Raw genomic sequence first — 14,810 nt, 5'->3', positions numbered from 1 at the left:
GCCACTCTGCGGTAGGGGTACTTCTATGCCCTATGAATATGATGAAAGTGTTCGGCTTTGGCTACGCCTCGTAGCCAAAGCCGGACACTTTCGCCATACTTGTATGTGGCTAGGATACTTCTATACACTGTAGCTGTGTGTCATATCAGCCCAGTCGAGTTTATGTCCCTTTTTCAGCAAACGTATCTTGATACTGAATTACTGTAATATGAGAAATGCTCAGCAATGTCATGCATAGAAAAGGGGCAAGGCAATGGCATTCATTGTATAACTTAGACGCGGTAGAGGTAACACACAGGCTCACGCTCCAGTAAATGCGGCTGTTTTCGCCTTTATCCATCGCATAAAGTCACATATACTTACATCATCGTTCAAGTATATTTACAATCAAGTAATGAACTCATGATACAATCTAAAACTGATAAAACCTGAGGAGGATATTTTAGGATTTTCATGCATCCGTGGCGAAAATGCTCTTGTGCACTTGTGCATCTTCATAGCCATTGGCAGTTTGTCATATTTGGGTAGAACAAAATTGAATGCAACCTGGAAAAAATGTGTTTCCTGTTACCCAACCTAGTCTAGTTCAAATCCCCTGACTCTAAGGTATTTCCCTTTATTACGCAAAGCTCGAGAATCTGAGAAAAACCAGCTAAAATCGCGAAAATTTATGGAAATTCATCAATTTCCCTCTTTGTATAAAGGCGAAAAAACAATGCACTTGCTTTGAGCCACGTCAAGCAATTAAATCAGAATGGGGAACAGGCCTAGCCTAGTCTGTCAGCAATAAGGTATTTAGGTCTGGAATTTTTTTTTAAAGTCTGGAATTGAGAAAAGTAAGATATTTTCAGATATATCAGTGATTTTGTGCTTACCACCAAATATCTCACAGGATTTTATTGCCAGTGAGGGTCATCAAAAGGTCAACCCACCTCAACCGTTTGACAACATTTAGACAAAGACAACAAAGTCCACTAATCATTGTACAATAAAAATCAAAACTATCCCTTCAAGTAAATTCTGCAAAGTTTTGCAGCATGTGTTCATTCTTATCTATCAGAAACAATAAAAAATTCCTTTAAAAGAGAAGTTCCATTTAGCATTTAGCTAAAAAAAGGTAAATGCTCTACCCATGGACATAAATTACATCAATGCTCTGCAGATTGGAAAATAGTGACGCTTTGCTCGTAAGGTTTATCTACATGGATTCAAATAGCCATGAATCTGAGAGGACAGACTTTGACTTGCAACCTACAGCAGTAGACCTAGGCCCTGTTTAGGAGTAGTAGCTTTCAAGCTGTCTGGCAAATGCTTCAGACCTTGTAGTCGTGATCACATCGATCAACCATTCATTTTGAAAGACTTCAAAATTACCAGAACAAAACCTTGTTGGCAACACGCCATTATCGCCGAAACAATGGAGACACAAGTATACATTCGAAAATTTTTCAGATTTTCCTCCATTTATGTCTAATCATGAAAGATAGGTGTATAAAATTTCATGTAGATTTAGTATCATTTGTTCTGGAATTTATAAAATCCAGCTTCTTTGTCGTTAGAGCAATGCACCTATTAGAGCTAAGTTTGATATCTGTTTTCATCAGTGGTTTGCTGTCACATTAGGGTTTACATCACAACTTCTGAGCACAGGTTTGAAGTCTGGTACATGGTAGAGACCATGTCAGAGCACAATTATAAACCTGGCAAATACTAACTGGCAATATGTCAACAGGATTAGCAGAGGTGGCAAACGGTTGCTATAAATTGTGTAACAAGTGTTGGGGCAAATTAAACATTGTAATGGACCCAGTGTGTATGTGAGAGTTCAGAAATCGACAGTCTGCGCCCCCAATCTGCGCTAGCGCATTTCAATCTGCGCTATCAATCTGCGCTACCGTTCTGCGCTATCAATCTGCGCTACCATTCTCCGCTATCAATCTGCGCTACCATTCTCCGCTATCGATCCATGAATGTTTTGATTTTAGTCATTACGGTGGCATTTATGACATTGCCGCGATATAGCTGCCCGCTAGATGATACATGGCATGGTCTAGTGTTGAAATAGATTTGTATTTTTGTACAGCATACCGACACTTGTACAGCATACCGAGTGTCAGGAAGACTAGTTATTGAGTAATGTTATGTACGATCGAATGCAATTCCGAATCAAGCGCGACATAAAGTTATAGTCTCATGGATCCTAGGGCTATGAAGAAGACATTCGATGAATTTTCTTTCTCATATAAAAAGCTTGAGAAATGATCAAGTACATGTAGTAAGCGCAAAGTCAAGTACGCTTACAATTATGGTAGACCTTGCTACAAGTCAACGACGACTTAGTCGACAGCCCAACAACGCACAGCAGAGGGAGTGCAGTGGCAGGGCTTGCTACCAGCACTGCAGCAACCTTGCGACATTGATTGAAGCAGTTTGTAGGATGGCCAACGGAAGCGCAAGTGGATACAAACTTTTGGTCTGGGTTACCGTCACTATTAAAAACTTTTTTACGATTTTTCTGTCGATATTGAGCATTTCTGTTCATGTTCAGAGAAACGTTTGAGCCCGACAATTCTGACGTTAGCCTGTTCGCAATGTCCTTTATGATGATTGGCAAGTTACGTCCAGTGACGTCAAGCTACTGAATACACGCGTGTGCGGTCGGTGACCTGTAGATGACGTGACACAATGGCTATCTGTTTATGTACTGATCAGGAAGTAAATAATTCACAGTAATTGTGCACAAAATCGCGAAAATCGTGAAGGGAAATGTAAATCATGTCTTTCTGTTTCACATAACGCAATACGATGCCTGGCCTGTCACAATAAATATTGTCTCTGACCGTGTGCTGACCTTGTGAGTTTGACTCAGATTGAGGTTTCAATGAATTTCTCAAATAAAGATGACATCACTGATCTGAGAGATGTGATGTCGAAGAAAACTGATACTATGACGGTGACGATTAGGTAAGTTGATGCCATAACACATCGCAGAAGACAAGTAAAAACAATGATAGATATATTTTCTCGAGATGTTTGCGATTTTCAAGATTTGCACATGATAACAAGAAGGCGATTTACATGTAGTCCTATCATGCAAGAAGTGAATGCCCGTGACTTGGAACACTCTGATTTGTACCAGTCATTTCAACTTCAGTGGTTGGTTCGAGCTGTAAATAATTTTTTCAATTGTCCACAAGGACGACCCACGACTAAAACTGCATAACTTTTGTGGCACTTTCAATGCTGCTCCCTTGTTTTCATGTATGATCGTAGATGGCATTGATCAACAAATTATGACATCCGTTCTAGCTTTATGTTTATATCATGCGAGGAGGTCAGAAACGACAATGTACTCCCTTGTCACCGCGTCAACCTGTCCTGATATAATCAAGGCAAGGTGGTGTCACGTCTGCAAAGATAATAAATTACGTACTATAATTCCATAGACACACACTCTCTCATAAATGCATGTGCTCCTTCTCTTTCGATTGTTGAAACCATATTCATACGGAACGATTGAACTAACAAGCACAAACATTGCGATTGAAGTTCCACTCTTGTAAACAATGGTCAGTTCGTAAATCTTTCTCTAGTCACAATCCCTCACGAGCATGTCCCCGTAATTTCAATAATTTCACAAGCTGAGCATCTCTATCAGCTCATTTTCAACCCAACTATCACTATTACAGTAGCTAAGCCCATAAAACAGTTAATTTGAGTGGTGAAAACTAAATAGATTCGTTCGAGATTACTGCAAACTTTTCTACTGATGTGAAGACGAAATATCCAACTCTAGCCAAAACATATCTCTGCGTTTTGGGCGATTGCACTTGACGTCTTTTTACCAATACTAGCTACAACCTTATATCAAGGAAAACGGTTGCGCGACAGGGCACGTTCAATTCGAAAATAGAGAGCAACTTTAAGGCAAACGATTTATTTTAAAACATGGAGATTTAAAAAGACCCCCTTTGACTACGTTATGATTGGAAAAATCTCGCTGAAGTGTAGCGAAGCCCCTTCAGCCAGGCACCTGCGTGAAATATTACATATAGGGCCTAAATGGACAATATGTGGAACTCGCGGTAGAGAAAGTCATGACCACTGTACTGTCAACAGTGCGTGCACACGAGGCAATCATACAAGGATGCCATGTAATTTGTCTTCGCTACCGCTGGTAGTACGGCGAGAGTGCCCACTAAAATGTTTTACACCCTTGGTGTTTAGCTTTTAATTTTCAAATTGAGCCCGTTTGCGAAGTGAAACGTACATACAAGAAAACAGCTGGTAGTCTTTGTCAAGGATTTTATAAAAGAGAGATTCGTACATCTGATCCCCTTTTTCAACAATACTAGCAATGGAGCAAGAGAGTCAGTTACTACATGTATTAGAAACCCGCTGGGAAAATCGGGCAACAGCCCAGACGTCGCATGGTCACCATGGAAACCGGCGGTTCTATTCAGAACAGAAGGTACAGCAGGTGATGTTTCACCATCTCGACAAAATAGAATCATTTACGTAATGCTTATCTTTGACCCCCAAAACCTCGAATAGCTAAATTGTACCAACCACGAAACTAGTTCAGTCACGTGAATTTGTATATTTCGATACATTTATGAATTCTTTCACAACGGAACGCATCAAAAATAAAGGTCGCGGTTCTTGTTCAAGGACGTTCACAAGAATACTACGTCGACTAGCGTCTATCCCAAAAGTTCTTGACGTTATTTATTTGCCTACGAACGCTTGTTGCTGTGAAGATCAGTAGCTTAAAACTGATAGAGATAGTCCCGAATTTAGTTCTTCAGCTTGCTGGGTCTGTAAAAGCATCTGGTCATCATTGCACATCGCATCGACATGAGTTTCTGAGAACTTTTACAATTTGTATCACGGTCCCTCTGTCATAACTTTTGACACTGTCCCTCGACAAACTGTGGAAAGACGATGCTGTGTAATACCATGGAGCTAAAAACAGAAGAGGTATCCCTCATGGTAATTTAGAACTGTCGTATCTCGTCATGTTTCCTGGTCAAACAAAGCCGCATATGCAGCAGTATACATGTATGCTCTAATCCACCAGAAACCTGGAATCATATCTTACCGACGACGACGTCATGCTCAGCGGTATAGACAGTAGACACTAGGATACTGCGACATTGCACTTTTATGTGATATCGGATATTTTCAGGAAATTAGGATTGTTGAGTCAGATATGAGGAAGAGGGGAAATCTTCGATATATCGGATATTAGAAGAGGGGAAATACCCGTGATTTGACAAGTCTTTAGTATTGTCTAGTATTGTAAATGAAATCAGACTGACGACGTCGGGCTGAACCAGCATGAAATCTCCAGTAGCACCTACATTGGATATACTTACCTGCGTTTTGACAAGTCTTGTATCACCCAGGTAAAGCATATGACAAATGTGACTTTTCGTACAGTGCTTGTATCAAAGTTAGAGTTAGACTGACAACGCCGAGCTGAGCCAGATCTATTCATGGGTGAAATCTCAGATATTTATCGAATAGAATTACCAGCGATTTGACAAGTGTAGTCTCGGTATTAGAGTCCCAACATCGCCGATAAAAATCGGATAATCGACGATCACGCAGACCCAGCGTGCCCAGATACAAGGTACGTCGTTGTGGTGACGTCTAGTATTGATATGGGACTCAACATATATTCCAAGTCTGTTATCTATAACAGAAATATATATCTATCTATAACAGAAATATATGGGACGTCAAACTTCGATACTGGACAGTAAATAACCAATATTTAAAAATTGTGCAAAGTCGCTCCTTCATGGGGAAATACCCGATCGGTTAGGTTGTGCAGTTGACTTTCCCGATACTTTGGTGACTTATTACAGTCATTTTTGGAACTGGATTTTTAACATAATGACACGTCAACGATGACATTTAATTTTGTTTTTTGTTCCACAATGACAATTCTAGTTTTTCAGTGACCACAGTGTAGTCCTGCAGTGTTCTACCTTTCTGAACACAGTTCATGCATACGTCTGTGCAAAGATATTTTTGAAAACAGACACGACAGTCAAATTTGGTCTTCGCGTGTCTCAGCAAGATCTTGTGCCGATTCGGCAAACTCGGAAACTGTTCAGTCCGATCTTTTCTGACTGAGGTAAAGCAGATCTTAGTGAGAAAAATTAGTTAGCCAGTGAAAACACTTGCATTCACCCATGTATTTTTATTTGGGGACATTAGGTTGACCTACTGTGCGGACACATATAACGCAACAAACCATCTACCACAAAGTTAACAGTTTGAGCAAAGTCGTTCGGGAAAAAAATAATGGACAAAAATACAAGTTTTCAAAACAATAATGTAATATGTTGTCTCTTTTACCTTGGATATTCTTTGAATTCTACTCACTCCATGATCTGTACCCTGAGAGTTCGAGAGCGCAGAATGGTAGCGCAGATTGATAGCGGAGAATGGGAGCGCAGATTGGTAGCGCAGATTGATAGCGCAGATTGGAATGCGCTAGCGCAGATTGGGGGCGCAGACTATCGATTTCTGACCTCTCACATAGCTCGTAATGGACCCAGTGTGTACCTTGGAGGAGAACTCACTAATTAATGCGAGAACCAGGGATTTAAAATTGCTGCTGTAACACGAGTTCCAATGATAATTAAGGCAAGAGAGAAGCAAGGTTACTGGTTAACTAAGCATCTTATTTGTTGAAATATCGCTGGAACACGTGTTACAGCGGCAATACAATGTTGATTTAAGTGTAATTGGATCTGTGTCCCGATTTTATCATGATTTCTTCTGTATATGAAGGTGGCATTTATTGTGTTATTTTACAGCAGTATCAGTTGATACATAATAATGTGTATTGTTGGTGTGCATATTTTATCACAATTTGAACAAATCTGTATCAGATTAACCCTGAGGATCTCTATACCAAATATCAAAGCTGTCTGACCAGCCATTAAGGAGAAGAATATTTTTCCCCAAAAATAGCAAAAGTAGCCTCAAAAATACAAATTTGCATATTTCATCAATATCACAATTGAATGAAATCTAATGAAGGTCATCTCTGGGGGCCTGTACTCCAAATATTAAAGGAACCAGACTGGCTGTTTTGAAGAAGAATCTTTGAATCACAAACTCCATTTTTCTTGAGGGTCTATGTTTGAATGTATAAAAGTTGACAGAGGCTTGATGATGCCATAATGCACCTATTAGATAAGCTCAGAGTCGCTGACAGTGGAGATAAAATGCGTGACAAGGTGGAAATGACAATGGTACATAGATCTGGATGTGAATCACTGGGATTGAAACAGACAAGGTGCAGGTGACCCTCCACATTGGAGTCATTTGGCATTGTCACAGTAGATACAATAATTATACACATGCATATATTTTGCCATTTGTCTTTTGGGACAGTAGCTGTAATGATTTTCTCAGCATTTTTGTTTCAGTGTTCTAACTACTCTTTCTTTTTCTACATTAGCAAAACATTTTGAAACACTGTATTTTCAGCTCATCACTAAGGTAAAAAGTAGTCCATATACTGGACAAAAATAAGTTACAACTACTATAAGGGCATGTATGAGTTTCCTTACGTTTAATTATTTAACAAATTGATGCACTTGTTTTTGAACAGATCACTATGCCATACAGGAAGGGTATAGGCGGAAAATTCAAAAACCAAGAAAGGAAGAAGAATCTTGCAGCAAAATTGAAGAAGTGCAAAGTGGATGGATCACAGAAAGTGAAACAATCAATGAATGCCAGGCATAAGTATCCTTGAGGATTTTGTTGAAGTTGCTATTAACCATTCAAGCAGTCATCGGAATAGCAAAACAGAGGAGGATGCAACAAAACAAGCCAAACTTTCACCAGTAGAACGATCAGCTTTAAACAAACATTTGCCCACCTCCATTAACTATTGGCATCCCTGACAACAAGCAAGAACATCCAAGATTCAATTTTGTACAGTAGTGTGGTATTTCATACACATCTTATACCGGTACTTGATCAATATGGTTTAAGCTGTTTGTTTTTGAGGAGTTTCTGGATAGCAAACCGACTCTATCCCTTTGTTGTAGGTTAATGTTTAATATATTCATTGTTTAATGTCTGGAGCCCATAGGATCAAGTTTTACATTGGATATACTGTGTTTGCTCCATTGAACATTTAATGGTCATAACATCCCCATATTTTAGGATAAACCAAAATGTGTTGGATAATGAAGTGCCTAGAATGTCAGTGTTTTACATTGATCAATGGAAATAAGAGTATTTACTCTTTTGACAACATGTACTCTCAAGAACAATTCAAATTAAAAGAACAAAGTGAAAGAAACTAAATGTGTATGAGGGCGCTAGCATTTTAATCCCTGCCAAGTTACAGCTCTTATTGCAACTATACATTACCTATGCAAAAGTGTACAGCCAATTTAAAGTAGAGTTATTCAAAGAAAATAGAAATTCCCATAATAAATAAATTAAGCAACCTTTTAAAAACAAAGTAGATGATCTAAATGCACTACTTTAAATCATAGACCCTCGAGAAAAACGAGGGTCTATGTTTAAATGTATAAGTTCATATAAACTTATGATTGACAGTATTTCATTAGACACAGCATTCATGCATATTACAGTCTTTAGTACAGTCTTGTATTTGAAATATCTATCTTCAAAACAAAGATTTTGTGCCTTTTAAGTGTAAACTGATATGAGACGGCAAAATGTTAGGGGCTATGGTGAAGTGAATTCAATGAAAGTAAATCACAATATTTGAGATTGTTATGACTCTGTGAATAGTCATATTGAACACAGGCAGTGCATATCAGACCTGTGTAGTATCTACAATTGTTACAGTCATTCCACATTTCTATATGTACATCGATACACTATTATGACCGTGTGCTATCATTTTGAGCATTTGCATAGCAGTAAAATGTAATTTAGATGAGATTTCTTCAAGTTTTTATCTCAGTATTCTATAGCATGTCTGTGATATCTGCCACAGTCCAACAGATTTCCAGAGTCCAACAGATATTCACTATTGACCTGTAATCCTGTTGTGACAACCACTGTGTAAACTTTCCATAGCAACATGTAAATTAGACAGCTATCTTTAAAATGCAAATATCATTCATTTTGCAGGTTTCAGTGAATTGTGTTCTGCATAATCTACCCAGATCTGAATTCCTTTCCACTTTCTGTTGTTAAAATGAATCTACAATTATTGAAATTGTCAGAATGAAATAAAAGTACTGTTGCCTGGAATAATTGCATCTTTATGTAAATGTGTGTTGATCTCCAAGGCGCATTGATTTCTGTAGATCAAGTTTCATCCACAAACTGTGTTTAATGTGAAATATTGGACACATTAATGTGACAAAATGTTATACCTGACTACAATGTGACACTTTATTGATTTGGAGATTAAACTTAAATGATTTTTATGGTAACATATGATTTGATTAACATATGATGGTAATTTCTAATATGCTATTACTCTCAACTCATATCCAAGTAGTTGTACTTAAATATTTCAACAGATTTAGATGAATTTTATGCTGATTTATATGTACATATTTGAAATTTTTAATGTGTAGAATATATTATTGAAATATTTTGATAGAGTGATAATTGTTTTGGTAAGATCTGTGAGGTAGCCCACAGTATAGCTATTATGGAAATGCATGGAGTATTTGTAATTTTTTAGATTCAGCGGATATTTGTATGTAGTAAGTTAGATGCTGCATTAAATTGAAACTATTAAAATTCCATTATCAAGAGTCTCATTAATTAAGGTCATTCTGATATTTCTGTCAAAAAGTTAACATTCCTAACAAATCGCTACAATTTTATGGCCATCAGAATAATTTAATTAATTTCAAAAACTCAGAATTCAACTTAATTTGAAAATTATTTTATTCAGAATATTCATTTAAAAAAAGTGCTATCTGCCATTTTCTATGATTTTGACGAAGTAATTTTGTATATCATCAACTCAGTCTAAGTGTTTCCATAAGATAATGGCTGGTTTGTTGTACATTTCAATAATGATGTGTGGGTGGTCCTTCCTATAGTTATTTGAATTTTTAGTTTATCAAGCCTACAGTGCCATGTGTGTTCTAATTTTTCAGTGTTGTGTTCAGGTTATGTCCATAATCATGTGATTTTAAGAACACCAGATTGAAACAAGGATAGTGATTGTGTACATAGAGTGTATCCACAAAGATTCAATAATGTCTCAACTCAAATTATTGAGTCAATACGTCCAAGTCTTACTCTACAATCAACTCTGTCCAAATGTTTCTTCCAATCAAGGTTTGACATTTATGAAATATTTGCTTCACAACCTTTGAGTGAATGAAATCTGATTGCAAACGTCATTGATTGAAAAGCAGTTATGTTCAGTTTGCTTCTTGTTTCTTACTGATTACCATTCTCTGTTACTGTTTTTAATTTTAAAGGCGGAGCCTCCCTTTAAAAGGGTGCCAACCTATGGCGGCATTCATTGTGTAAGTGGACACCAAACAGGCAACATGAGGGCACACGCTCCAGAAAATGCCACTTTTTAGTGTTCCCCGGACGCAAAAACGCTGACAGACTGCCAAGCGGCCAGCCCGAAGCTGCTGCCGATCGAACTCAGTGGTTATATTCAAATTCTAACGTGACTGGAAGACGTTTTAAGGAAATTCGAATGTGGTGCTGGGAATAAATGACCGTTGGCAATTTGAAACCGACCGTCAATCAAACGGTTATATAAGCTCTATTTGCAGGATTAGCAAAAGGTGACAAAAGATTGAAATCAGTTTGTGTAATTAATGTAATAGAAATCAAACATCGTACTGGCCATGTGTTGACTGGGAGGAGAACTCCACTAATGCGAGAACCTGGGATTGAAAAGTGCGGCTTTAATATGTCGTCGGCACTTTATCAAAAACTACATCATGACAGATGCAGTTGTTATCTGTATATCCAACAATGAAAAGAGTTTGACTGAACCACAGAGACTAGAGTAGACAAGTCATCTAATGTGAGCTTGGAATAATGAGAGTGTATAACTCTCAAGTTTATCAAATATAGTTTAGACCATCAGACTGTTTTACATACCAATAAACTCACAATGATAAATGAAGATATGTGATCTCTGCATGAATCTTGGTGAAATATTTATGTTATTCAAAAGAGACGAATAATCTGACAGGTTCTGCAATAAATTTCAATTGATCAAGAAACTGCCATAGTTTTCTTTGTTCAGAGAATTGCAACATTGCAACATGATTAAGAAGCTATGTAATGCTATGTAGTGGTCATATAGAATGTTCTTTCATGGCATTTCTTGCCTGAAAAGTTATTTCAGCGTGGTCTCTTTGGTGCATATGTATCCCACACACATTTGAAATAAATTCAGCAAACGTCTTCAATTTATCATTTTCTGAGCATTTTTTGTGTTGTTCCAACTTTGTTATTATGTTTAAAAATTGTTGATTTGATCCAATCAACAGCCTTCATAGTAATATTGTATTGTTTTATCATTTTTTGATGAAGTTAATTCCAAAAATGACTGTTCCAGTATTATATAGTCTTCATGCTTTCATAGATGTAATTTTTGCACATTTGTAATGAAAAGTTAACCATATAAGGTTTATCATGTTATGACAAACAGTGTACAACATAACATTGACATACCGGTACAGCATTGCCGGTGGTGTCGTTCACAATTCATAAATAGTGTAACGAAATCATACAAAGTCATAAAATATTATCCATTATAGGACCCTTACAAGACTTCACATAGTAGTATTTCAGTGTTATGAGTCTCATAGTTTGATTGAACACCCAGTAACAGCCATTAACTGTCAATGGGTTTTTGCATTTTGTAGGAATTCTGAATTACTTTTCCATTGTCATTCACTATCCATTCACTGTAGTTTGAAATTTGAAAGTGAAATACCAGATGGGAAGGTCATTCAAGTCACGAAAACATCCTTCAGCTTCATAATGATTGTATCGCCATGACATTTAGTCTTTCAAAGATAGAATATTGAACTATTGACTTAAATATACTTTAAAGTGTTCACAAAGAAAACATGAGTAAAATCTGACAGTCTTGTAGGATATGTTGAGTCATGTTTAATTATTCTGTATAAGATCCATTGTTGTATAATCACCTGGTTGCGCTGTAGTAGTGGTATACTGTACAAGAATGTGGAGACATAATTTGCTACCTATTATCCAAATATCATCACATTTCAATAATGCCATATGCAAAATACAGTGTGCGCATTTTATATTTTTAATATTTTTGGTATTGTTCGGCACAAAATAGCCAGTAGACTATTTTAGTATCAATGAGTGTCTGAGAAAGATTTTGTGGCATCATATCGTATCTCTTTTTACATTGTTTTGATTGATTTAGAGTCGGATGTAACAACTTGCACATAGATTTATAAATTTCTCAATGTCTTCTTCAGTGGTTATTGTTGAATCAACACCACGTATATGTGATATGCAATGCATCTTTCCTATTTGGAAATAATCTTTTGCTTCGTCTCTTCATTTATCTCAATATGTCACCATCTTCTACCGGTACTGTTATTTTGGTCTTAATTATTTCAAGTGACAATGTGACAGTTTTTAAATTTGAATATCACTGTGATGCATCATATCATGACTTTGATCACACACGACTTACACGTAGAGAGAAATGAAAACAGAATTGCGATTTGCAACAACCAAGCATGAATCAGTATAATGGATAAAATAGATAACATCTACCAGGAAATCAATCAAAATAATGTTGCAAGATCATAGACTCTATCCTGTCACTGTGTATGCTATCATCATCTATGACATCGATGAAGTGAAGACTATAATTTATAATATACAATTTATACTCTGTCCTCACTATACCTATGCATTGCAAACACAGTTATGTCCCTCGTTCTCATTTTCACTGTGACCATACAACAATATCTTGTAAGGAATTGACTTTGTGTGATCATTACAAGATTTCTAAATTATGCAAAATCAGAAATTTTAACAATATGGTAGGATATTGTGTCTCACCCCAAGTAGGTACATCGTTTGATATCTTTCACTATGATAGAAGTATCCCATCAGGCTTAGCAAAGAAATCCTATGTAAAAGAATCATCATTTTCTTTACAATGCTGTAGGTAAAGATGTGGGACAAATACAATAAGGGAAATGGCTGTTCCCATATTTAGGAGATACATCATGTAGAAATTCCCCATAATCTGTTTTATGCAACTCATTGCTTTATGGCAAAATTCAGCCTTAAAGTGTAGGTTGCTGATTAAGACTTAGTACTGTCCTTTGCTTTCTGTGTGGATTGCTAAAACATTCTGTAACAAATGTGGGAAGTTTGCTTACCAACATTTAGAAAATTATTTATCATGTCATTTGGGAGGACAATCTCTCAGATTTGTTTCGTGTTTGCCATTGAATGTTGTCTTACCCATTAGGTCTGAATACTCTCTGAGAGAGTGGTAGACACATGGCAAAGGCTGGGTATACTTTATTTCATATGTGGGATTGTATTAAAAACTTCTTAAAGTATTATTTATTGAGTATATTTGTAAACAAACAAACAAACACTGTTCTTTATAGACAAATATGAACACAAATACAACTCTTTACCAGTTTTTATCGCATACAGAAATAATCATACATAATAAATAAATAAACGAACATGCATAAACAAACAAACAAGGAGCCAGAGTTATTAGAAAGTGTGAGTATTCAGAGAGTCGTGGACAAACATGAGTGCTTACCACTCATGGCAAAGGCAGGGTATGGTTTAATTCATATATTAGATTGTATTAGAAAATTTTAAAGTATCATTTGACTATACCTGTAAACAAACAAATAAAACCAAATAAGTAAGCAAACAAACACCATTTTTTACTGACAAACATGAACGTAAATACAACTATTACAAACACTCATAAACAAACTTAAACAAAAAAGGAGCCTGAGTTCCCTGTGGTGAGACGACACATACTGCCTGAAAGAATATTTGTAAGACTGTCAATGGTCTGATCAAAAATTTGTATTCCTCACAAGAACGAGTATTTACATCGGATGTATAATTACTTGATTTATGACTTTGTTTGCAAGTTGAGTGACACTATCAAAATACACCCTGCAAGAAGTGGTGAGGACGCCACCTACGTTGGAAATCTTTTTGGTTTAGTTACTAGTATGTTCGTTGAATTTTATTGGTCAACAACGACAACAGCATGACTAATATCATCATAAACAACAATACACATGACAACAATAACTACCTTTCTTGGTTCCCTATGGGAACACCAGAAGATCAGCTATTTCACCTCCATTTAAACACGGAGTTTAGGGATATATTTGAAGATATTTCCGGTATTGTTGCTGCATTTAATAGTAGAAGCCTACTTCGAAAATGCAGCAACGTTTCCTTTTTGCTCGTACCGAAGTGGAACACCAAGAAGAGGCTCCAAGCTCTGATTCACCGCTGCACAGACAACTGGCCCAAGCCGGGCCCAAGCCCTGCAGAGCTCTACAGCCGCTCGGTTCAGCTGGCTCACATGTACAGTAATATCACGTACCGTTATTCTTTATTAAATAATCAAGTCATGTAGACATTCTACACATTGATGTTTAGGCAGTGCGTTCGCCGGGCCCGAGCCATAGCCATTCGTGTATAATGCCAGTCAACTTGTAGGCCTATAGGCCTACACAAATATCACGTACAGTGATTCTTTTATTGAATAATCAAGTCGTATATAGATATTCTACATATTAAATACGATT

Source organism: Ptychodera flava, chromosome 5 (assembly GCF_041260155.1).
Source record: "Ptychodera flava strain L36383 chromosome 5, AS_Pfla_20210202, whole genome shotgun sequence".
Classification (NCBI taxonomy): domain Eukaryota; kingdom Metazoa; phylum Hemichordata; class Enteropneusta; family Ptychoderidae; genus Ptychodera; species Ptychodera flava.
The sequence above is the reverse complement of the archived record's forward strand: the minus strand, read 5'-3'. Positions refer to the sequence as shown.